At 38.5% G+C, this 25,423-nt stretch overlaps 1 protein-coding gene across 42 annotated transcripts in view; it reads right to left on the reverse strand.

Moving 5' to 3' along the window:
* LOC131901485 (synaptonemal complex protein 3-like) overlaps positions 1 to 25,423 on the reverse strand; it is a 132,612-nt gene that overhangs the window by 86,261 nt on the left and 20,928 nt on the right. For 35 of the 42 annotated variants that reach the window (XR_009376664.1, XR_009376663.1, XR_009376659.1 and 32 more), the window contains 3 exons: positions 24,729 to 24,859; positions 24,016 to 24,050; positions 18,915 to 22,489 (listed from right to left, as the gene is read on the reverse strand). The gene's annotated coding sequence lies outside the window, so the exon portion shown is untranslated. Of the gene's footprint in view, positions 1 to 18,914; positions 22,490 to 24,015; positions 24,051 to 24,728; positions 24,984 to 25,423 lie in introns of those variants that run through there. The other 7 variants (XR_009376655.1, XR_009376687.1, XR_009376685.1 and 4 more) reach the window with 4 other exon arrangements.

Consider the following 25,423-nt stretch of genomic DNA (forward strand, 5'->3'; position numbering starts at 1 on the left):
TATCTGAATAAAATTAAAGGATACATTTTTACATGATTACTATAATTATGTTGTCTATAAAGAAAAGACAGGTTTTTTATCAATACCTATTAATCTATGATTTGTCTCTTTTGTCTTGGACTATTTTGTGAAAAACGTTTACTGTTCTTTGGATATCTGCCTGTTAGTTAGTGGCAATAGATAGTTGCTGCTAGCTTCAGATATTAATGGCAATCAATTTTCTGCTGGGCGAGTTTAAAAATAACTTAGGAAAGTTACTTAACTGTAGCAACTTAAATAATTTAATCCAGAAGACATGTTTTTGAGGACCAAGCAGGGACATCATGTGTAACATCACAGAGTCTGATCTGGGGCCTGGCCAGCGATTCTGTCCTGGCTGCCATTGGTGAAAAACAAGGAATTTTCACTATCTCACTTTCAGTTGTCTCGACCCAATACACAGGTGTGCTGAGTTAGATAAGAACATTATCTATTTGAAAGCCAATCTTCCTTTGGGACTCTATTTCCAAAACACTAGGAAACAAAAACATAAGTTTATAATTCAAGGGGTTCTATGTAAACTCTTGTTAAGTATAATTCAGGTGACTCTAGGCGGCCCTGGCGGCGGTGGGGGCGGGGGCGGGGGCGGGGGAGGTACTTGAAAGAAAGGCTCCAACCACGTGGCAGCCGGGCAGTGCACTGTCATGGCGTCTGTCTAGGACTTCTGCTATAATCTCTTTTTCACAGGGCTTAAAGCAGACAATTCACATTAAGATCACAAGCCCTTGGTAGGTGAAGTCCAGGTAGGGAAGGTGGCAATCCCTGACGTGAATACAATGAAATCGGCAGATGAGTAGGATCTCATGAAAGTAGAAAGGTGATTCATTTGGTGTGACTGAGAAGCAGAACACTAGAGATTTAAATAGAAGATGGACAGCCTAGAAATGCCAGGATACCTGGCACGTGGCCTCCTGGTAGAACTGGATAAACTTATAAAGGCTGCATACAGGGAGGGAGAGAGAATTGTTGAGTAATATGAGAGACTGACGATGTCAAGCAGGACCCCAAGCCACCTTATAAATAAAAAACAACACAGTAGATTATAACTGAACTATATTAATTATATTAAAATGAACTGTCTCAATGTATAAATCAAAAGATAAAGACAGTCCTCTCAGATAAAAATCACAAAAGGCAATTCACTGTAAATGCAAATGCACAGTTACAGGAGAAAAAGAAACATGAAAAAAGAAAGCCCATGGAAATGGGAATTAAAGAAAGCTGGAAAATAGATTACAACACTGTGAGTGTATCCACTGATCTTCACTCTTGGAAACAAGATGATGCATTTTAAGTTGCAGAAATTTTACCACAGTAAATAAATTACACACACACACACACACACACACACACACACACACACACACACATCCATGCATACTTTTAAAGGTCCCACACTACTAAGATGTTAACAATGATTTTTTTCTTAACACTGAATTTAAGGCTAACTTATCTCCCTATTTTTGCTTTTGCATGCTTGTTTACATATTCTAGCATGTGTATGTTGTGTGTGAGGTGAGCATGCATATGTGGTCCTGTTCACAAGGACACCAAAGGTCCATACTGATGTTTTACTTAACTGCTCACAACCCTACTTTTTGAGACAGATCTTTCACTGACCCTGGAGTTCACTAATTCTAAGAGACTGTCCAGCAAGCCTGAGGGATCCTCCTGCCTCAGCCTCCCTAGCCCTGGAATTACAGGAGTATGCCTACACCCAGCTTTTTAGATGGTGCTGGGCATCTGAATGTAGGTCCTTGTGCTAGAGAGTTTTATGTCAACTTGGCACATGCTAGAGTCATCTGAGAGGAAGGAACCCCAATTAAGAAAATACTTCCATAAGATAAGGCTGTAGGCAAGCCTGTACAGCATTTTCCTAATTAGTGATTGATGGTAGAGGGCCCAGCCCATTGTGGGTGGTGCCATCACTGGCCTGGTGGTCCTGGGTTCTATAAGAAATCAGGCTGAGTAAGCCACAAGGAGCAAGCAAGTAAGCAGCACTCCTCCATGGCCTCTGCATCAGCTCCTGAGTCTGGGTTCCTGCCCTGTTTGAGTTCCTGTCCTGACTTCCTTCCATGATGAACAGAGCTGTGGAAGTGTAAGCCAAACAAGCCCTTTCCTCCCCAAGCTGCTTTGGCTGCAGTGCTTTGTAGCAGCAGTAGAAACACTGGCCAGACAGTCCTCATAGCACAGCATAGTACTTTACTGACTGTGCCTCCTTAGACTCCATCTTCTAGTTTTGACTATCTGCAGTTACTGTTTTTCTAGACACAGTTTTGCGATTGGGCACATTTTATTTTTATAGTACAAAAGAAAGAAACAAGAAAAAATAAATTTTTAATGGCTACATAAATAGTAACAACAGTAAGCAGACTTTAGATTAAGGAATATTAACAACAAAAGAAAGCAATAACATGATAAAGAAGTCAATTAATCAAGAAAATGTAGCAGTAACAAAGGTCTACATGCTTCATAATTGAGCTGCATAATAGATGAAACTAACCTCAATAGAATCTAAAGGGAAAAAAGAGATGAGCACATTGATATTTGGAGACTTCAAGATTCCTCTCACACTGAAACTCAATAAGAATATGGAACTATGAATACAAGATAGTTTAGTAACATAATTTAATTGGCAATTCTAAATTTGCACATAAGCGTGAGATTCATTTGGGTCAAGGGTAAAGGGATTATGCACCAATGCAGACAACATTTTCAGCAAAAAAAAGCAGGCCCAAAACATTTAAAGAAATGGAAATCATACAGTAATATTATCTCATCATGAAAGAAATAAGCTATGAAAAGTAACATGAAGGTATTTGAAAAATCACTAATTATATAGAAATAAAACTACACTTCTTAATAAGCCAAGGATCAAAGAGCTATTCATAAAAGTCAGGAAGTTATTGAATTAAATAAAAACACCTCAAATTAAAATTTGTGAAATAGAGCTAGAAGATGTGTAAGGGAGACTTAGAGCATCAAATTCTTACACTAAACTCTTGAATCAACATTCAAGTTTCCATACGACAACAACAAATAAGCAGATCATTAAACCACTCAGAGAAGAGACAGCACTAAAGACACAAACATCAATTTATACAAAGTTTAAAAAAGAGTCCACAGAACAGTCCACTTGTTTCTTAGGAAATATCAACACACTTGATAATCTTCTGGTCAAATTGATAGACAGAAGGCGCATGCCATGAATGGAGTAACAGACGTCACTGTAGCCTCTCTAGGTGTGGAAACAACAGCTGTAATAATTTAAACAGTAAAAAGCTGTGAAAGAATGATAATAACTGAAAACTTAGATAAAATGATGCTTTAAAAAAATACAAATTAACAAAACTGACTTAGAAAGAGATACATAGTTGAAAAGTCATATATTGTAAAATTCAAATTACTTAAAATTTCAATTCTATCTATCTATCTATCTATCATCTTCTACCATTTATTTGTCTCTTTCAATTATCATCTATCATCCATCTTTATCCATCATCCACTTCATCTATCATCTATCAATCTAGCTATCATCTATATATTGTTATCAATTGGGCAGCAGTGGTGCACGCCTTTAATCCCAGCACTTGAGAGACAGAGCCAGGCAGATCTCTGTGAGTTTGAGGCCAGCCTGGTCTACAGAGCGAGATCCAGGACAGGTACCAAAACCACACGGAGAAACCTTTCTCAAAAAAAAAAAAATCTATCATTATCTATCATAAACATCTATCATAAACATCTACCATTTTACTACCAAGAATTAACAATATACATATTTTTACTCATCTTAAGGCTTTTTTTCAATAAAAACATTTACTTTGTAACTGCCACTTTATTGCTTTATGAGCATTGCCAAAATTACCATGACTAAAGGTCAATACATGAGGGCAACAAAGTTCTTTTTTGTAAAAACAAACAAACAAACAAAAAACAGAAAAATATTTTATTTAAAAATATTCCACAAAGAATTCCAAGAACTGGCTGGTTTTACTGAGAAGCTTGCAGTCCCTGAAGATGAGATAGTATTCTATATAGACTACAGAAAACAGATGAGAGGCAACATCTCCCTCTAATTTTAGGAAGCTGTAACTAGTCTGATGCTAGAGTGTAACTGTGGTGATATATTGTGTACCCTAATAAACTTGCCTGAGGATCATAGGACAGAGCCAGCCACTAGATTAGACATAGAGCCAGGCAGTGGTGGCACACACCTTTAATCCTAGCACTTGGGAGGTAGAGATTGGTCTGGATCTCTGTGAGTTCAAGGCCACCCTTGGCTACATGAGGTTGATCCAGTGTAGGAGAGAAACAGAGCCAGGCAGTGGTGGCACACACCTTTAAACCCAGCACTTGAGATCTCATGCCTTTGCTTGGGAAGTACGCATGCCTTTAATCCTAGGAAGTAATATGGCAGGGCAGAGAAAGGTATATAAGGCATGAGGAAAACAGGAACTCACTCTCTTTAGGCTGAGGATTTTGTAGAGGTAAGAACTAGTGGCTGTCTATCTGGCTTCTCTGACTTTTCAGCTTTTACCCTGATTATCTGGCTCAGGGCTTTTATTAAAAGACCATCTAAGATTAGAACAACATCTGGCGCTCAATGTGACATGACATAGCAACTAGAGACCACATACTTTATACACACACATAACTGCAAAATTTATTTTCAAATTAGCAAACTGAATTCAGCCATATACAAAAGGATATATCATTATTGAGGGATTTTAACCCTAGAAAGACAATGTCAGTTTGAGCTGCAAAACCAACCACTTTAATTCACCATAGTAGCAAACTAAAAATCTTAAGCTATAAGATCATCTCAAATGTGTTGACAAAATTTAATATTTAACCCTGGAAAAAAATTCATAGCAATGTAAGAATAGATATTTTCCAAAATATAAAAATATCTTAGAAAAATTAGTTTAACCAAATGGGGGCAGATTAATCATTTCCTTCTATGATCTGAAATGAGACAAGGGATTTGGCTAAAACTACTTCAAACTAACAATACACTAGGAATGCTAGCCAAGACAACAAGTTAGGAAAAATACTAGCCATGCTGATGGGAAAGGAAGGAGGAAAACTACATTTATCTGTTTCTGAAAATAATAGATGACATGGCTATTTACACAGAAATTTCAAAGAAATCTCCAAAAAACATGATTAAATAACTTAAGTATATAAAGTCTCAGACAATAAGCAATATAAAAGTTTGATTTTAAATATTCAGTGGCTATGAGAAACTGGAAATTAAAGTGGGAAAAGTATGATTTCCAAGGAAACAAGGGCCTCTAAATCAACACAAGCAAAGCTTCTTTGAACTCAGAGACTGAAGCAGCATTGAGAGATCTGCATAGATCTGCATAGATCAGGAAGTCCTCTGCATACACATACAGCTTCCAGTTTAGTGTCTTATGGGATTTCTGAATGTATGCATGAGTGGGTCTCTACCTCGTGTGATTTCTCTTGGGCTCTTTTCCTTCTGTTTGTCTTGTTCAACTCTGATGTAATAGTTTTTGTTCTATCTTATATTTTATTTTGGTGTGTTTATTATTATCTTTTAGAAACCAGTTATTTTCTAATGAGAGACAGAAGAGGAGTGGATCTGGAGGGGCCCAGGAGGAGTAGTGGTAGGGAAGCCTTAATCAGATATATTATGTGAGAAAAGAATCTATTTCAACAAAGAAGTGGGGTGCAGAAACCACAAATTATAAAATGTTAGGGCCTTTTTATTGTTCCTAATTATACAGCTGTCACATCTGCCCAGAAGCAAATGTCAAAGGAATAGTCAGTTTGGGAGAGAGATTATGGGACTGTTTCAATTTATAAAATATATATTTATAAACAAAGTTTTTGTTATTAGGGAAAATAATAAAATTATACATAAAACAACACAATAGTGGAAGATTTTGCTCACTATAACACGTCCCTGAGACGTTAAGGAAAATCCAGGTGAGTGACATGGCATCACCACATTTGTAGATCAGAAGTAACACAGACTGTAGATGCCAGTGACCTTGTATCAGTCACAGACATTCTAATCCATGACATCATGTCAAGTAGTCTTGTTATTTTTGAGAACTGAAAAGAGGATTCAAAAACATCAAAGAACTATAAAGGACCTATTGCAACACAACAAATTTGAAAAAGAAACATAAATTAGACTTCATACTACTTCATGATTTTGTGTGAAGCAATAATAACCTATATATATATATATATATATATATATATATATATATATATATATGTGTGTGTGTGTGTGTGTGTGTGTGTGTGTGTGTGTGTGTGCACATACATATATTCCAAAAAGCATATGGATGTACATATTTTTATATGTGTCAAAGAATAGGATAAAAACTACATGTATTTGTCTATGGATGTGCTGCAAGGTGGCCAAGGTACTCCAACAGGCCACAGAAGTGCTAGAACTAGGTGTTCATATGAAAAGGGAGCTTTAGGCTTTGTCTCTTATAATAATAATAAACATGGCCCAACTCCCTCAAAATACAATATAAATCCAGTCTAATGGTGAAAACAATAAAACTTCAAGGAAGAAACTTTAGAAAATCTTTGAGTTGAGTACATATTTATCATTAAACTTAACATCAAATAAAAAACAGACCAATTCAACAAATTGAACACCATCAAAATTAGCTGACACAGCATCCCATCATTTGACCAAAGCAAATGGAAAGACACTCAACACCAGTAGTCATCAGAGAAATGAGACATCAAACCACGTGACCCATAATAGAGTGACTAAGATCTAAAAAACCTGACCAAGTATTTATAGGATATGCAGCAACTGAAACTTTCATACATTCCTGATGGTGGGTGGTGGAGAGGCTCCTGGCATTTTCTCAGGAGTTAAACATGTGCTCTTTGCACAAGATAGCAGTATCATTCTCATTTTCCCAAGCGAGTGGAGACCAGTGCCCACCAAAAGCCTGAACACAACAGTCAACGGCAACTTTGTAATGGCTCAAAACCAGAAAAGGCAAATCCATCAAGTGGTGAGTGAGTAAACTATGGAATATCCACAGTAAGGACATTCTACTTATAATAGAAAGAAGTGTGCTTGCGTCAGAAAGACAGCACAAAAAAAAGACATTGCTCAGAAACTGCTGGCAAAATTGTTTCCAGTGTGAAACACGACACAGTAGCAACATTCTCTAAGTAATGTTTTCCTCAGTGTAGTCCACTTAAGCTAGTGCTAGCAAGGGAGAAAATACTCAAATTTTATTTTAGTAATTTTATTAGTATTAGTTTTAGTCATCCATGAGTAGCTGGATAATTCATATGGCTAAGAAAGATGGAGTGATTTAAAAATGACAGATGTAATGCTAGTCACAAGACATACTCAGATGATCACATGAATACATCGAACAGAGAACAGGACTATTTGAGGTACACTGACACCTAGGCTGAATCTCCATGTCACAAAGAAGCCAGAGCTAAATGTCACTGATACCACCAAGCAGATAAATCAACAGTAGTTAGGACAGTGGGAGCCTTCACCCTGTGCTTTATGATACGGACAGCAACCTGAGTGTAGGTGAGGCCCAGCAGCCCCATGAAAAGGCAACATGCCTAGAAGGGCCCACCTTTCCCACAGGCTGGGTTGCAGATGTGAGCACTAGTCATTTCTGTTTCCATTGTCAATTGCTAAGATTTTTCTGAGTTCTTCACAGAAAGTTGTGAATATCAGCAGGAAGAACCCTCTTACTCACTAGAGACAATCACAAACAACTGGAGCTTGGTGTGTGAACACAGACAGCCATACAGACCCTTGGCGGTTTCTTATCTGAGGATTTGACTTCTGTGGCTGTAGGTAGAGCTGAACAAAGAGATAATTACTCTTGAATTTTAATATTAAAGATTAAAAACAAATGCTAAGTGCTACCAAATTATTTCCCATATTTCGTGCACTGTATATATTTTTAACCCATCCAATCATAATATCAACCCAGTGGTACAGGTTATTTTATAGCCCACATTTTGAATATAAATAGGTACAGAAGTTTAGATCAATTGCCCAAAGTTCCACTGCGGATAGACACAGAGCCAGAATTCAAATTCAAGCAGGTGTCCAGAATCTCATGTTCTACTCATTAAGTTATATTGCTTAGAAAAATTAATTTAAACCAATCAATTCAATGTCTTGTTTTTATTAAAGCTAACTATTTATGATATCTGATTTTTTGTAAAATTTGACTTAAGAAGAAGACAATCATTGGAACAAAGTGACCAGCTACAGAATGGGAAAGATTTGACCAACTACACATCCAACAGAGGGCTAATATCCAAAATATATAAGGGATTAGAAAAACTAAATATCAAGAAAATAAATAACCCAATTAAAAATGGGGTATAGATCTAAAGAGAAAATTCTCAAAAGAGAAATTCAAATGGACAAAAAACAAAGAAATGGTCAACATGCTTAGTTATGAGGGAAACGCAAATCAAAACTATATTTGGATTTCATTTTATACCCGCCAAGACGGCCAAGATCAATAATACAAGTGACAGCTCATGCTGGAGAGGATGTTGAGTAAGGGAAATGCTCATCCATTGCTGATGGGAGTGCAAACTTGTACAGCCACTATGGAAATCAGTGTGGCAGCTCTTTATGAATCTCAAGATCCAGCTTTACAACTCTTGGGCATACACTAAAAAGAATGCTTCATACTACCACAAAGACAGTTACCTAACCATGTTAATTGCTGCTCTATTTATAATAGCCAGAAATAGGAAAAAAACCTAGATGTCCCTCGATAGATGAACAGATAAATAAAATGTTGTACATTTACACTCAAGTGTTAAGAAATGAAATCATGAAATTCACAGGTAAATGGATGGAAGTGGAAAATATCCTGAGTGAGGTAACCCAGACCCAGAAAGACAAATATGATATGTATTCACTTATATGTAGATATTAGCTGGTATGTCAATAATAACCAGGCTATACTCTGTAGAACCACAGAGGTTAGCTAGAGTAAGGGACTTGGGGGCGGGCAGATACATCTCATTAGGAAAGGGAAATGGAATAGATAGTTATGGATGATGGATAGGGGCATGGAACAGCAAAATAAAGTGGAGATGGGAGAGGGAGGGGATAAGGGGAGGGATATCTAAAATTAAGGGCCATTTGAGGGGTAGTATGGAAACCTAAAACTAGAGAATAGAAGCTTCCTCAAATTGATACATATGTACAGCAATGTAACTAAAATCACCAAATAATGGGGAGAGAGTCCTAACCAGCCATCTCTCGTCACCAAACGAAGCTTCCAGTTCCTGGATTTGATGACATTGAATTGTTGGCCAGAAGGGTTCTTTGGGAATCCCCAAACAATCCAGGCTGCTGTCAAGACTACAGGCTGCTCTCCACAAAATGATGACAAGGCCCCACTGCCGAAGACAACACCACACAGCCCACTGAACACAGAGAAGTTGAGCTGGTGCCTACAGGAGAGTCTTTACCCCCATTTTCTAGCATCTTTAGTACAGGAATGTATTGCACGCTATCAAAGGAGAAGCGTAAACACCAAACCAGTCACAAAACCAATGACTGGAAATGGTCTCCTGGATGTGAGAAGCTGGTGCAACAGTGGTGCAAAGCTTATGGTGTAACCAACCAGTATCCGATCTGGCTGAATGCCCACTCCATGAGACAGAGGCATACCCAGCACTGTGACTAGACAGCATAGGGACCTAGGGTAAAAACAAATACAAAAACGTAATAGTAAAAGGCTCCTAATGACATTCTGCTGCACTTATAGACCAGTGCCTTGCTCAGCCAACATAAGAGAAGCTTCCTCCTGCAGCAGATGGGAACAAATCCAGAGACCCACAGACAGACATTATGCAGAGAGTGAGAGACCTTGGAACACTTAGCTCTAAATGGGATGTCTCCATCAAATTTCTCCCCTCAGGGCTCAGGGAATCCCCCAGAAGAGGAGGTGAAAAGAGTGTAGAGCCAGAGGGGATGGAGGACACCAAGAAAACAAGGCCATTTAAATCAACAGAGTTGATGTGCGTATGAACTCACAGACTGAGGCGGCATGTACTCACCAGGTGGGGCCCCAGAGCTGAAAGGAGAAGTGGACACATGGCCACACCCATAACCCAGAAGCCATCTCCAATTGATAAGCCACTTGTAAATGAAAATTTACTTGCCTCCAAGGGAGTCTCAATAGGGAAACAAACTACTCTCTAGGTAGACTGTACACCCAACAGTAGATAGATGGTCAACAGAAAACAAATTCAGTGGCATCTTTGGAGGTTCCTGGTCTCATAATGTCATGTCAGGGCTTTTCTTTCTTTTTAAAAAATTACCTTATTATTTTCTATTTTAGCATATATACATATGCATGAATTATATTCTCCTATCTATTATGGCTTCCAGTTTAGTGTTTTTATGGGATTATTGAGTGTGTGAATGAGTGAGTCTGTTTCTCGTCCCTTCTGTTGGGCTCTTTCCCTTCTGTTTGCTTTGTCCAATTCTGATGGGTTAGTATTTGTTTTATCTTACTATATTTTATTGTATTATTATCCCTTAGAAGACTATTGGAATTCTAAGTAGAGATAGAAAGGGGTGGATCCAGATGGGAGGGGAGGAGTTAGGAGGGGCAGAGGGGGAGGAAATGAAAATTAGGATATATTCTGTGAGGAAAAAAATACTATTTTCAATAAAAGGAAAAAAAAGAGTTAAAAAAGAATTGATTGAGGAAGTTTACAGTAGTTTCTCTTACAATATTGATTTTTCTTTTAACAGAAGTTGTGCAGCTTACTCTATTCCGATGAATTTGAGTGACTTGCAAATGTAGCATTATTTATTCTTGCCAGCCACCCCTCCTTCCATTTTATTAATTTCCTACAGGAAATTGCAGTTAATAGAAAAGCAGCAGTGGAACTGGCTCACCCTACAGTTATTAATTAGAGCAATGCTGCTCAGTAGCTCAGGATGCTAAAAATACAGCATGAAACAAAGCTGACTGACTCTCGAAATGGAATTTCAACTTCAATAGTCTGCTGAAAAAAATTATGCATTAGAACCCCTCATCTTCACGTAAGAAAATTCTCCACAAAATATTCAGTGAAGAAAGAAACTTGGTATCTGACCATTCTCCTAAGACTTCAGAAGTGAAATAAACTCGAAAAACACTGCAATACATTACTGAAGTTTCAATAAGTTTCTTTTAAAAGCTATTAGTCACATCATTCCCACCTATAGGTTATTACCCACAGTCAATAAAGCAAGAAACTGTATAAACTATCTTATTAATTTTATATAATGGTTAGTAAACTTTAAAATACTGTACAATAAAACTTTTAAATGTGTCTGATGACTCTAGATCACACTGGATAGTTTATCGTTCTATGTGGCGTAAAATGTTAGGTAAGTGAGTGTCATGCTGGGAAAATGCACACAATTTCTGAACATGAAAATCCATTCTACTGCAGTCCTCTTGTGTGATGTAAGGTTATTATTGGGATGATTTTATAATCTAGTTACTAAAAGTCCCTGACAACTCTGCCAGGGATTCTGCAAGTTGCCTAGGCTGCCTGAATATACCGGTATCATAATTCTTCTCCTGCCTCCAACACACTCACCTTAGGGCCTTGTGAAAGCAACGCTGTCTTGGGTCTGCCACCTTACAAACTGCCTGACACCCTCTTGTCAAAGTCTCAGCACAGCAGAGTCAAGTAGGTGGTACTAACATGGAGCGGGACAGAAGGAAAGAGATACTGATAGGCAAATGCCTGACCTAAGAGGGCTAAAACATGAATAGATGCTCTGAGGTATCTAGCTGTTGTTTCATCTTCTTATGAAGCCTTCTCTTACAGCACTGTAAATGGCAGAGGGAGGAAGGGAGGATGGAAGGAGGGAGGGAGGGAGGGAGGCCAAAGGGAGAGGGGATAGATTCATCCAAGCAGACAACTCCAAAGCACAGAAGAAAGACTCATGGTCCTGTTTAAAATATGTAGTATATAAAACTGACACAATTAACTTCCTCTGTGATGAAAGCATTCAAGGACAAAGCTGAGCATGCTCTGTTGGGACTAGCAAAGCGGTTACAGCCAGGGGAATGGGGTGGACAACAGGACTGCAGATGTGGCCACTCTATACGAAACAACGGGGACTGCAGACGTGACCACTCTATATGAAACAATGGACACCTAGATCCTAAAAGGACTTCCTATATTTTTATATATTTTCTAGAAAGTCACTGAAAATAAATCCACCTTTACAATTATTCTCTGTACTTACACATTTTATAGACTAATCCATAAACTAACATAAAACCAATAGGAGGAGTGTGTTCTCAGGAAGTTGTATAGAATGCATTCATTGTATATTAAAGACTATTTTCAAATTGATGTCCTTATAATTTTAATACATTTCATACTTGAAGGAAGTATAGAGCAAGGGAGATGCAAGGGAGATTATCCCTATTACATAATAGTTCCATCTAACAGAAAGCCCCAGGTTTGTTTTAAGGTACATTTGTTACTGTTTGTGGTACGCATGAGCCTCAGTCATTTTGGCTCATATAAATATTAACAAAAGCAAATATTTACTCTTAAAGCTGGGGAAACTAAGCCCAGGGTCTGAGCATGGGTACTGGCAGATTTGTGACTGTGGTGAGGGAACTCTTCCTGGCTTGCAGGTGGCCTTCTGCTCACTGTATGCTCTTCTGAGACTGGAACTAACACCTTCCATGCGGGCACCACCCTTACAACCTAATCATCTCTCAGACTCCCCAGCTCTGGATGATATTCACATCGAGAGTTAGGACTTTAGCATAGGACAGTTCGGACGTATGCAAGCATTCAGGTCACACCAATACAGATTCAGATACTTTGCATTCAAGTATTTTTGTTTTGGGGAGGTATTAGTTAAATAAACAATCAATACAACCAACTTTAAAAGGCAGACCAGACGTCACAGTACCTGGAACATAGTTAAAATGAATTACAAGTCAGCTGTGTGAGCCTAACACACTCATCTAAGATATATAACAAAGTTTCCTAGTTTTAAAGGTGTCTCTTGTGATGTTTGTCTTCAATGTCAAGGCCATGACCCTAAACCTGAAGAAAAGCACATGATATGGAACATAATAAATAATGCATATATAACAGAGTCTGTGTGTCCTGATAGACTATCCAGTCAGAAAATATATGTATATGTTTGTTATTGGTTAATGTTTATTAAAAGAGTAAAGAAATGGAAGTGGTCTCTATGAAGAATTTCATTAACATCCAATCAGTAGTAAAGAATATACAAATTAGAAAGATGTATAAAAATTATTTCTTAAAACATATAAAAACACTAAGACAAAATTATGCAAGAAAACCTACTGTATTTCTCTAGAAACTCTTGCTAAGAGCAATTAAGAATGGCTGGTTTTCTATTTGTTCTCACTAGTGGTTCACCTAGTGACGCTTGAGCTGCAAGGTCACACAGAACCACAAAATGCAGTCTACATAGAAATGAAGTCTATATTCACACCCAAGTGAGGGGTTAATTCGCCTCTTTCTTAAATGACTGCTGGTAGATTTGTGTCATTGCAATATATTATCTCCACCAGGGAAAATGATGCATCATTTAAAAATATTAACATATAAATTTTATTGTATGAGGATTAGGACCAAAGTAGTCTTGCCAAATTAATTTAGGTAAGTATACCAGCTAAATAAATCAGCACCCTTTTTACTTCTAAAAGCACTCTAAGCAATTTCAAGTCATTAAAAATACTTTTAGCTGCAACATTTTGCTTTTTGGTATGGCCTTAATGGTGGTGTGGCAGCGTCTCTGCTGTGCTTTTATGATCTCCGGATGGCAGCAGCATTTCAGTAAACTACAAAGAAAATGAAAATCAGGGGTAATTTTTTGAACAAGTCATCTAAATTGTTAAATCAAAAATGGCATAAATGTTGCAAGCTCTTATAAATTCTAATTTTCCATAATCTTTTTGCCAAACATTCAATAGGAGATGAACCTCCTCTAAAAAGATACAGAGAATTGGTAACAAATTGCAAGGGAGTTTGGAACCCCTGGGTAGTGTTCTGGGAAAGTTTTACCCATTTATCTGATTTGCTGATTTATGAACTGGTCTTGCAGTCTTGTGACTTAATTTCTCTTAAGTCTACAAATGTCTCATATAGATGAATGTCATTATGCTTCATATCTATTTAGATTAAAAGCTGAGTCCCACAAGGCAAGAGACAGTCAATTATTTTCATTTTATGCTGTTCTTATGAAATATTGCAGTTTCTAAAAGGTACTTCTGAGAATGAGAATTGTTCACCAACATATTTTAATGTGAATTTCAGATGTCTGAATGCCAGAGAGAAAATAATGTAATCTTGAAATACAACTTCAGATAAATTGTATTTATAATGATTTTATAATTTTTTCACGAAGTTTTCTCTGATAAAAATGACTAATTCTTTTTTTTTTCATTTCTGTGATTCTGTTGTAAGATTTGGACAGAATGCTTTCCTTTTAAAGAAAATTATGATGGATTTACAGATATAAGTATATAAGATAAAAGTTTCCTAGGTTCTATTTCCCAGACAAAATCAGACCTTTAGGGTACATGTCATGAAACAGAAAGAAAATGGCTTCAGTCACTTCCATGTGGAATGATGACTCTCCCCAAACAGAACAAAATTATTATTATTATTATTTAATTCCCTGAAAAGAGACAAAGTTTGTTTACTGTGAGGTGTGCCACAAGAGGTTGTTTCCTTGACACACACCCCTGTCCCACTCAACAGTGAGATCTGAGAGGCTAGAGGATTTCTGCAGATCTTACAATAGAGACTGATCTGACTGGGAGTTGGTGAAGATAATATCTGTTAGTTTGGGATTGGTGGACACAGGAGGTGTGGGCTTCAAAATAAATTTTAGACTAGAGGGTCCCCAGTCAATGCTACCTATTGAATGGCAGACTGCTCAATGTCCCTCTGGACGGATTTTCAAAAAGTCCTTGAAAGGAGTAAGGAAGTGTTTATCACTGTCCAACTCTGATTGCTATTGCTGTAACAAACATGTTGACCAAGAGCAACTTTCTGAGGAAAAGGTTTACCTCATCTGCAGCTTACATCCCATCAGGAATGGAAGTCAAGGCAGAAACTTAAGACAGGAGCCTGGAGGCAGGAACTGAACCAGAGGCCATGCTGCTTCCCATGGCTTGGTCATACTGCTTTCTTACACAACCCAGGTCCACCGGCCCAGGATGGCTGGACCCTCCCACATCAATTAGCAATCAAGAAAATGCCCCACAGACAGGCCAATCTGATGGAGGGAGCTCTTCTATGAGTTTCTCTTATGTCTAGGTTTGTTGATGAAATCTAACTAGCATAATGATTTCATCTTTCTGGTGTAGAGTTTCTTGGAACAGTAAAATCCTGCTGACAAGACAGTAGAATAGTAGAGCCTTGTTCATGTAGACAGGAGGCTGTGTGGGTGTAGATAATTTTAGATCTTAACCAATAAAACCCAAGAACAATATCCTTCATCCACAAATTAAACAATTAAAGAGTTTAGAAAAGCAACAAAGGTTAGACTATAATTTGCATTTCAAGTATAATAATATAATAATGCTCCAGCATCCTTGCTGCAAACAAGGGCAGAACAGTTTATTAAACACAACCAAAGCAGAACAATTCGCTGTGATTTCAGAACCTTTGCTTTATAATTTTATCTCCTTCTTCCTTACACTTACCCTCCACTACATTTTTCCTTCATTTGTTTCCTTCCTATCTAATTACTCTGGCTCCCCTTTTGGTTTTTCAAGTAGCTATGAAGACTGTGGTTTCTAGAGAACTTAGACTTCCTCAGAATCAAAACAGACAAACATTTAAAGTTATGGAGGACAAGGCTATCAGTGGCGAAAGCCACAAACTAGTGGAAAATCCAAATACTAAAGCAAGAGAGGGGCCACATTTACAGAAGGAAGGGGCAGTCTAGGACTGGAAAATGCTCCTGTGAGCCTGCTTCTGGGTCCAGGTCTTGATGAGCTAAAGACTTTTTACTTGCTCCTGCACAGAGAACACAATTTCCTTCAACTCCTTGGAATGCCATAATAAAATGCTAGAGACTCAGTCACTTGAGCAAGAAACACTGGTTCTTACTGCTCTGGAGGCTGGCCATCTGAAATAGCATATTATCACGGCAGGGCTCTGGTGTGGGCCTTCTTCTTGTCAGGCTGATGGCTGCCTTCTGTTCAATCTTCATAGGAGTCGATGAGAAAGGAAAATCCCAAGGCCTAATCTTAACCTAACTGCTTCCAAAAGGCCTTACCTCTCCATGTCACACTGTGGCTGGGGCGGGGGGGCAGAGGGGATTAGGGGGAGTCCCACATGTGAATTCCGAGGACTCCATAATGATACTAGCAAAGTCTCGAGTGTACAGGACAATCAGAGGAGGAAGGACAGAACTAGCTAGAAGCACTTCTTTCCTGAGCAGAGTGGCAACTATGGGATAGAGGAGAGAGCTTGCAATGACCCATTCACTGCTCCCTTCTCTCCTTCTCCTCCACTCTGACTCAGAAGTACAGTGGACTCTGAAAAGAGCACTCAGCTGTGCAATACTGGGGAGATACCTGTGCAATACCGTGTTCCTCACAAACGGGAGACTAATGCCAGTCTCTACTGCCTTCCAGGCTGCTGTCAGCACTAGAGGTAAAGCTTGCCATCGGTACCTGACCTAAGCAGGATCTCAGGAAATGGCCCAATGAGACTCTGCCATTGTGTCATAAATACTTTCCAGAAAGTTCAGCTGTGTAGAATGTAGGGTTGCACTTCTCTAAGAATCCAAAATGACCGAGGTAAGCTGGACAGCCATCTGGGTTGAGCGGCTTTTTGGTTGAGTGTCACCTACCCTAGTCTGAAGTTTGGTGCCACCTACTGGTAGTTGATCTAACTTGAAAATTGATGAGGGCAATTCTGAGACCTCACACTGACCTGAGTTCTGGGACAGTGGCACTGACTCCAGGAACACTTGGAGTGTTAGCACACATTTTATTGGCCTGATCCAGAGGTCCAGGCTGGGAGAGCATGGGGAGGTAGAAGCATCTCAATTCTGAGTTAGTGTTCCCTGATTACTGTCATCTGGCACACAGCTCCATGCTGCTCTGCTTCTTCATGAGGCACTTGGAGCAAAAAGAGAAAGCAAGAACAGTATCCCTCAACAATCACTATTTTTTAATTCAAATTATTTTAATTTTCATTATTTCCAAGTATATTATTTGAAGATTTCATACCACTGCTATTAATAATATTAATTTCATTACTATTGAGTGCAACAAACAAGCTTTCAGTGTTTATTAAGTGCAAAGCAAACAGGCACGGTGACTATAAAGATAAATAAGAAGGCGTCCCTGACTTAAGGATAGCTTTTTATCCCATGTGCTGAGGGACTTTATAGAAACAGAGACCATGTAGGGAATCCTAATGAGATGAAAGACTTCCAAGTGAAGATGCCACTGGCTGAGGTAAGAGTAGGTCTTCAATAATACGAGACAGAGTAGAGATCACAGGATGACTAAGGCAAGTGGGCAAGAAATGCTCCATCGCAGGGCAAAGTGGACAGCACAGAGGTCAGCGGAGAGCATTTGGGGATGGCATGTGGTTTTATACTTCCACATTTTGGTTCCAGCATTTCGATATTGCAGACCACACTTTTCCAGCATCTTTTTACTTTTATTTTTAATTATTTTCACTATTAATGCCTTTCCTTTTAAGAAATTTTGTGGGGACTTTTGTAAAGGATAAAAATGTGTACAATGTTAGCTTCTCTAAATTAAATAATTCTTCAGAAAAAATTCTTGCCACAGCAAAACTGAGAATTCCGTTGTGCCTTCCTAATTACACCAAGAACAGGAATGTTAGAGATTTACTAGACACACATGATCCCAAGGATGAAATGCCTAGAGTTCAGATCCAGAGCCTGAGGCCATTAAAAGCAAAAGTTGAGTTTATAAATACAGAATGGTACAGTATAATGAGAAAAGAATAAGCCTGAAAACCCCTGATGAAGCAAATCTCCAGCATGCTTACATTCCCTACCTCTGTGAAATCAAACTTCATCTCCATCTCAGTGAAGTCACAAACATCTGCATGCAATCCCCCATCTCTGTGAAGTCAGAGACTTCTTCCATCCCTACCTCTGCAAAGTTACAGACATCTACTCCCTATTGTCATCTCTGTGAAGTCATAGACTTTTCTTCTATCCCCATCTCTATAAAGATATAGATCTCAGCTTTGATTCTCCCATCTCTGTGATATCATAAACTTCTGCTTCCATTCCCATATTTCTCTGAAGTCATGGATTTCTGCTACAGTCCCCTATCTCTGTGAAATCATTGACTTTTGCTTCCAAATCCCATCTCTGTGAAGTCATAGACTTCTTCCATTACCACCTCTATGAAATCACAGATATCTGCTTCCATCCCTCATCTCTGTTAAATCATAGACCTCTGTTCCATCCTCATCTGTGTGAAGTCATAGACCTCTGCACCCATTCCTCATCTCTGGGAAATCACAGACACTTGCCTTCATCCCCCATCTCTGTTTTTATCTGTTTCATTTTCAGCTTCAGGGTCAAAATGGAGCAAACTGCTTTTTGGTGAGACATTCACTCTGTTTTGTAGACATTATCTCACCAATAGATGTTTCAGAGGTGAAACAGTCCAGGGAACAATTTATTCCTATCTTTAAAAGGTAAGGAGGTTAAATGACACATTTATGGAAATAAAAGCAGAGGTTCAGCATCCACAACAGGTTCTGTGTATAAGAGCATCAGCCAAATGTCTTCCAGAAAGACAGTGAGCTAAAGGATATTGAAATTTTGCCAGACATGAATTTTCAGAGACATCATTTATTGTAAACTAAGAGTTCAGAGATGAAGGGCACTGAAGATAGTTTATTCAAGGTGTACAACATGTGCTTTCCTTTGAGACATGATTCTGTAACAAGAAACTAAAACTGACTTTCAACTTTCAGTTTCAGGGGATTATCCACACAGGCATGTATAGAAGTGTTTCTTGTGTTTAGCATGATTTGTAATAGGCATTATACATGCTATGACAGGCCAGTCTGTGAAAATGGAGTGAACAAGTTAGAGGTAATTTGTGATGGTTTCATAAAGCCCAGCAGTGTCTGCTTTGTTCAAAAGGGATTGACTTTTGAGTCTTTGATCCTGCTTCTGTGAGTAGTGTATAAAAACCAAAAAATTTATTCCAAGTGAAGGAATCCTTCGTGGGGAGATCACTTCATCTTTGTCAAAAGATAACTTCATCATTTCCCAAAGTATTCTAATTATTTTCCCCTGTATTTATTAGTTTGCTTGTAAGTCTATGCGTTTTTGTATGTTGATGTGTGTGCATGTTTCCGTATACATATCATGGCACGAGTGTGGAGGCAGAAGGAAAATGAGGAGAGTTAGCTTTCTCCTTCCACAGTGGGGGATCCAGGGATCAATGGAAGTCATCAGGTTTGGAAACAAGAACCTTTGAGTGCTAATATATCCCAAAGCCTCATCAAAGAATAGTTTATACCTTGTCTTTAGAATCTAGTCATCTGATTTTATTATATTTTGATGGTTAATTGTTGACCTATACTTCTCAGAGTACAGATGCCATTCCAACTTGTCCTCAGTTCCCCACGATCACCCAGTGTCCTAGGTGAGCTCCCTTACTCCCTACTGACTCTCCTGGGCACACTCTCTTTTGTCTACACTAGCTCCCTTCCCCCATCAGGCAAAGGCTGTTTTGACATCTGCTTTCTGTTCTGTCTTCCATGGTTTTCAAGAGACAGTCACAATAGTTATTTCCTCAGCACATGTGTATTTTCCTGTCTTTAGAAAGTGCCTTTTCAATCTGTTTTTCACATTCCTACAAACCTACCTTCCTCCTTGGCTTTATTCATCTTCTGTGAAATTATTACTATTTGACACAATGTACATAAATTTAATTTGCTTCATTCATTGTCTATCTCCTCCCTGTATCATGTCCCTTTGTACTGCTCTATTCATCAGAAAGAGTATTCAATATAGGTTGAGGGATCATTAAGTGAGTGAAGGTAAACTGCTTTTATGATTAGGAGAATTATCGAAAATTTCAATTTCAATTTAAATCAGAATTTAGCAACTTATCTTCATGGAAAACTCCCATCATCTTATAAGCTCATAGAAAGACTTTCATGTATTTCATCTATAAGCTAAACTATGTGAAGCTATCTATAACTGATTCACTTTGAAGTATGAAAACTTTGGTTTAACCTCAGTATAAAAGTAAATACAGGAAGAAAAATGGACAATTGTCTAGAAAATATTTCATGGATAAAAACATTATTTTGTGACTTCTTGTGTGCTGACTTTTTCCATATGTGAATGCCTGATATTTCAGAGTATAGTTACCTAATTATGAAATTAAAATCAAAAGTGGGTTTATCCTGTCTTCCAGTTAACCAAAACCTCGGTGACAAGCCATGCCTGGCAGATGCAGGCTGAGAACCTGGCTCATGGACCTCTCAGCACGCCCTCCTAGGCTCATTTGTGCATTTAGATAGTTCTGGAAAGAGAACAACTCACATTTTTTTTGTTTGTTTCCTAGAGAAAAAAAACCCAAATTTACTAAAAGTTTTAAAATATTGTGCTGTTTCATCTTTTTTGATAACATCTCCACACAGATCTTTTGAGTAGTCTTCTAAGAAAATTTAACTCTTACATATTATTAAAACTAAATCCCACTTTTTTTAAAAGGAGTAAAGTGGAGAAAACTAGATAGAAAAATAAACTTTCAGTGTTACCCCTGACTTGACAATAGCACATTTTAAAATGTAGTAAGCTTTCTGGTATGCATTTTCCCTCTAAGCACTCGGTCCTCTTTATCTTATTCTCCTGACATCACTCATTATCCTTTCTGTGACAGTCACACACTGATGACGCTTAAGGACCCAGAGTGAGATCACTCATGTAATCACTGATGAAGATTTTTAAGGCTTCAATGTTACTTCAAACTTCTGCTTCTTATTTTATTTTTGCTATCAAGCCCACCTCCATCTGCCAAGGCTTGCTCTGTTCCTGCCTCTAGACTTTCATGAATCCTTACTCCAGATTCTGTCCCTGGGGATCTTTTCTAAGTTCTGCATATTCTGAGGTGCATATCTCACTGCCTGCTGTAGATGTCCAATGAGTTAGCTCCAGTCACTTGAATATCACTTGGCACCATAATGTCCTCCATAGTCTATAATTCATTTCCTGTTTCTCCTTTCTGAAGATAGTTTTATCCCCAATATACTGTGTCCAGTCAGAATCTAAAGGCACATGTACCTGTGGGAGGGGATGGAATTCTAATTAAGACTCATAGTCAGAATGTTGCAATATCTTTTTTTTTTTTTGAGACAGGGTTTCTCTGTATAGCTTTGGTGCCTTTCCTGGAACTCACTCTGTAGCCCAGCTTGGCCTCAAACTCACAGAGCTCTGCCTTCCTCTGCCTCCCATGTGCTGGGATTAAAGGCATGTGCCACCATCTGTATCCCTGGTGAACTGCAATATCTTATGGACATTTTTCAGCTCTGTTTTTTATTGAGTTAGTGGGTTTATTTCTGACATTTTCAGGATGCTGGCTTCCATGAGTCATCCATGTATTGGTTGACAACTTTCATTTCTCCCAATGGCAGTGCCAATAGTTCTCAGACAAAGAGGAAGTATGAACTCCCACATGACTGTGCACCTCCAGCTCCGGGGAGACTTAATGAAAACCTGAGCTGTGCCTTGGTTCGTTCAGTGTTTTCTCTACTCATCAGTATGACTTGGCCACTCCGTTTGTATCACATGTGTCTCCTGAGACACAGTGGTCCAGGGACATTTTCTGACCTCGCCACACACTCAGTCTGGTTGATACATTCATCTAAAATTAGTTGTTCAAACAATGGAGGAAAATGCTCTTACTAGGTGCAGAAATGACACTATTAATGAGAGCCTACTGTGCGCACTAAGGGATGCACACAGATGTTGTTCCCTTTAATCCTTCTAAGAGGGCAAAAGTGAAAATCTTCAGTCTATTTTGGAGATGAAGAACTGGGTTCAGGGGAATTTAGAGTAATTGGACTCTAAAGTGATCAGATGCAAAGACTGTATGCAGAACACCAGGTCCCGGTACAGATTGCTTCCTGGAAGGATTTCACTATATTTTCTCTCCTCTTATAATAAAATTTATTGGTACATTTTTTCTTTGTTCTTTTTATTAGCATATATTATATTGACTATACAAAGCAATGTTTTCACTATGATGTGTGCCTATCTACGGAATGTTCACATTGACCCCTATTGACCTCTTGATCCCCCAGACACTTCTGTCTGTCCTCTTCCTCTTCTTCATCTTCCTCATCTTCTTTCTCTTTCCAGAAATGGCCTTTTCTACTTTCATGCCTTTTAAGAAGAAATCCGAACCATAAGAAAATCTGGAATAGTTGTCTTTTATAAAACATACAATTTTTGTACACAGGCTTTCAGGATTATTTCAACTACAAGAGAATTGAACATGTCTTACATGTTAGTTTAAATTGAGGATATCTCCCAGTGACCATCATCACAGGAATGCTTCTTTAGGCTAAACTCGTCCCCATGTCTCATGAACAGCAAGGTGGGGACATGAAGGAGGATGGCAGACATCCTCAGGCACTTCTCCAGGATGTGTCCACATCTTCAATGCTTTACAGAAGGGAAAAAACTTTGACAACCCTTACAGGTTTATTTTTTTTCCTTCGAGATTAGTTTTGATTTGTTTTTCATGTGAAACTTACCATTTAAAAAAAATGTCTGTGTCATAAAAGTTAATGATTACTTTTTTCAGCATAAATCATACTTTATTCCATAATGCTTTTTAATCATTATTCTGATGTTCTAAACTAAGTCAGGTGTACAAAACATATCTTGTTTTATAATAAGCCTTTGTAAGCCTCAGAGCACATTTCAGCCATGTAATAAAAGAGATGTTGCTGTGTGGAAGTCATTTTTTTCCTAGCATTAACATGCTGCATCTTCCATCAGCAGCAGTCCTGATTAACAAATGCCTTCCAACTTATCTATAATGAGCTTCTGTTATAATTCCTCATTCTCACCTTTAGAAATCATGTGTCAGTCTCTAGGAGGCTCACACCTGCCTCATTTGAGAAAAGCTGGCTGGTTCACCCTTCCTGACAGACATTTACACTGCCTAGCAGCAGTCAGCCCATAATCAGAGTTATTGATGCTTCAGGGTTTTCTCAAGTCAACAGCAATGTCACATGATGCAGGAAGGGATGTAGCTTCATGATTTCCATCCATGCCAGTTTATGGCTTCCAAATGATGTCACAATAACATGTTTCCAGTGTTATTTTAAGTGATTGTAATTTGTCATGATGGTGAGTACCATTTATCAAGCACATAGTATGTGCTGAATGGAATCTTTATCACATTAACAAACTAATGATCCTCACAAGCCATGTGATTGCACTAGGGTCAAGTTCAAGTCACATTCCAGGACAAAAGGAAGCATGGAACAATGAGCTGAGCTGCACAGGGCTGCATTTCCCTCTGGAATATATTCAGGGGCCTACACAGAGAGTAGTTCTGCCCTAAATCCCAGGGCCAAGCACTGGAAATCTCCCTTTGAGTTGTGAACTAATGGTGTCAAAGAGACTCACAAAACACCAACCATTACTGCAGTTTTTTGTTACCTCCCAGAACTTGACATCTATTGCTGAAGACATCACACACTCCGGACACAAAAGACAGAGGAATTGAACTTGAACTGACATATGTCACACTTTGATTCATGCTTTAAAATATATTAGGGTGCAGTGAAGATGGCATGCTTATAAAAAAGTAGAGATGAGCCGAGATTGCATCAGATGAATTTGTGTAGAGAGGTGTTACCCGCATGCTTTATTGCTTAACAACAGGGCTTTCTTACCTCTGCCACTTTCCAACATCTTTCAAATCTGAAGCCTGAAATAAATAAATAAATAAATAAATAAATAAAGAAAGAAAGAAAGAAAGAAAGAAAGAAAGAAAGAAAAGAAAAGAAAAGAAAGAAAAGGACAGTAGGGTTTATTTTAGCTTATAGTTCTAGAAGGGATACAGTTGATCATGGCAGGGAAGGAATGGTGGCAGGAATGTGAGACTGTCTGGTGATCAGGAAGCAGAGTGATCACATTTCATCCATAAACAGGAAGTAAAGGGTGAGAATAGGAACTGGGGTCAGGCCAGCTTCTTCCATCTAGAGCTCACCTTTTACAAGTTCCTTTTTCCTCCCCTTTTGTTAAAAATAGATTCTTTTATCATACAATATTTCCTGATTACAGTCCCCCCCCCCCTCTTTCTACTGTTCCCACTTCCTCTCTAGCTCCCCTCCCCTCTGGATCCACTCCCTTTCTGTTTCTCATTAGAAAAGAACAGGATTCTAAGAGATAGCAACCAAACATAACAAAATAAAATATAACAAGATAAAACAAAAGCCATCACACTTTGTTTAGAAGAGGCAAACCAAGAGAAGGAAAAGAGCCCCAAGAGAAGACACAAGAATCAGAAACCAACTAGTTCACACACCCAGGAGTCCCACAGAAATACTAAACAAAACCCATAATATATATAGAGAGAGGACCTGGTACAGTGTCAGCCTTGTACCTGCTGCTTCAGTCTCTGTGAGTTCATATGAGCCTTGCTCTGTTGATTTAGTTGGTTTTGCTGTCCTGGTGTCCTTCATCCCCTCTGGCTCTTGCATACATTGCCTCCTCTTCTGCAGGGTTCCCTGAGCTCTGAGGGGAAGGATTTCATGGAGACATCCAATTTAGACATATGTGTTCCAAGGACTCTCTCTCTGTAATGTTGTCTGGCTATGGGTTTCTGTATTTGTTTCCATCTGCCATTGAAGGAAGCTTTCTGAGAAGGACAGAATAAGCCACATAACTATGCATATAGCAAAATATCATTATAAGTCATTTTATTGTTATGTTTATTTTTTAGACCAGTATTATTTGGTTTTACCCTAGGTTTCTGAGTCTATGGTTTTTGGTCATCCAAATCGTATCCTGTATGGGTACCATCTCATTAAGTGGGCCTTAAATCAAATAGGGCATGATACAAATTTTGAGTAGTCTACTCAAAGGTAAAATGCACCCACACAAATTCAAACAAAGTGGTCTCCAAAGGCTCAGTGTGTCTGTGGATCCCTGTATCCTAATTAAACACTCAATAACACATTGTAGATTCACCCCTAATCTGAATCACTTTCATTCTTGAAGAGAGGTTCATGTAACAGCTGTACTGAGACAGGAACATGGAGACACAGCTCCTACATACTTCTGTTTGTTGTGTACAGA

Source organism: Peromyscus eremicus, unplaced genomic scaffold (genome assembly GCF_949786415.1).
Source record: "Peromyscus eremicus unplaced genomic scaffold, PerEre_H2_v1 PerEre#2#unplaced_91, whole genome shotgun sequence".
Lineage (NCBI taxonomy): Eukaryota > Metazoa > Chordata > Mammalia > Rodentia > Cricetidae > Peromyscus > Peromyscus eremicus.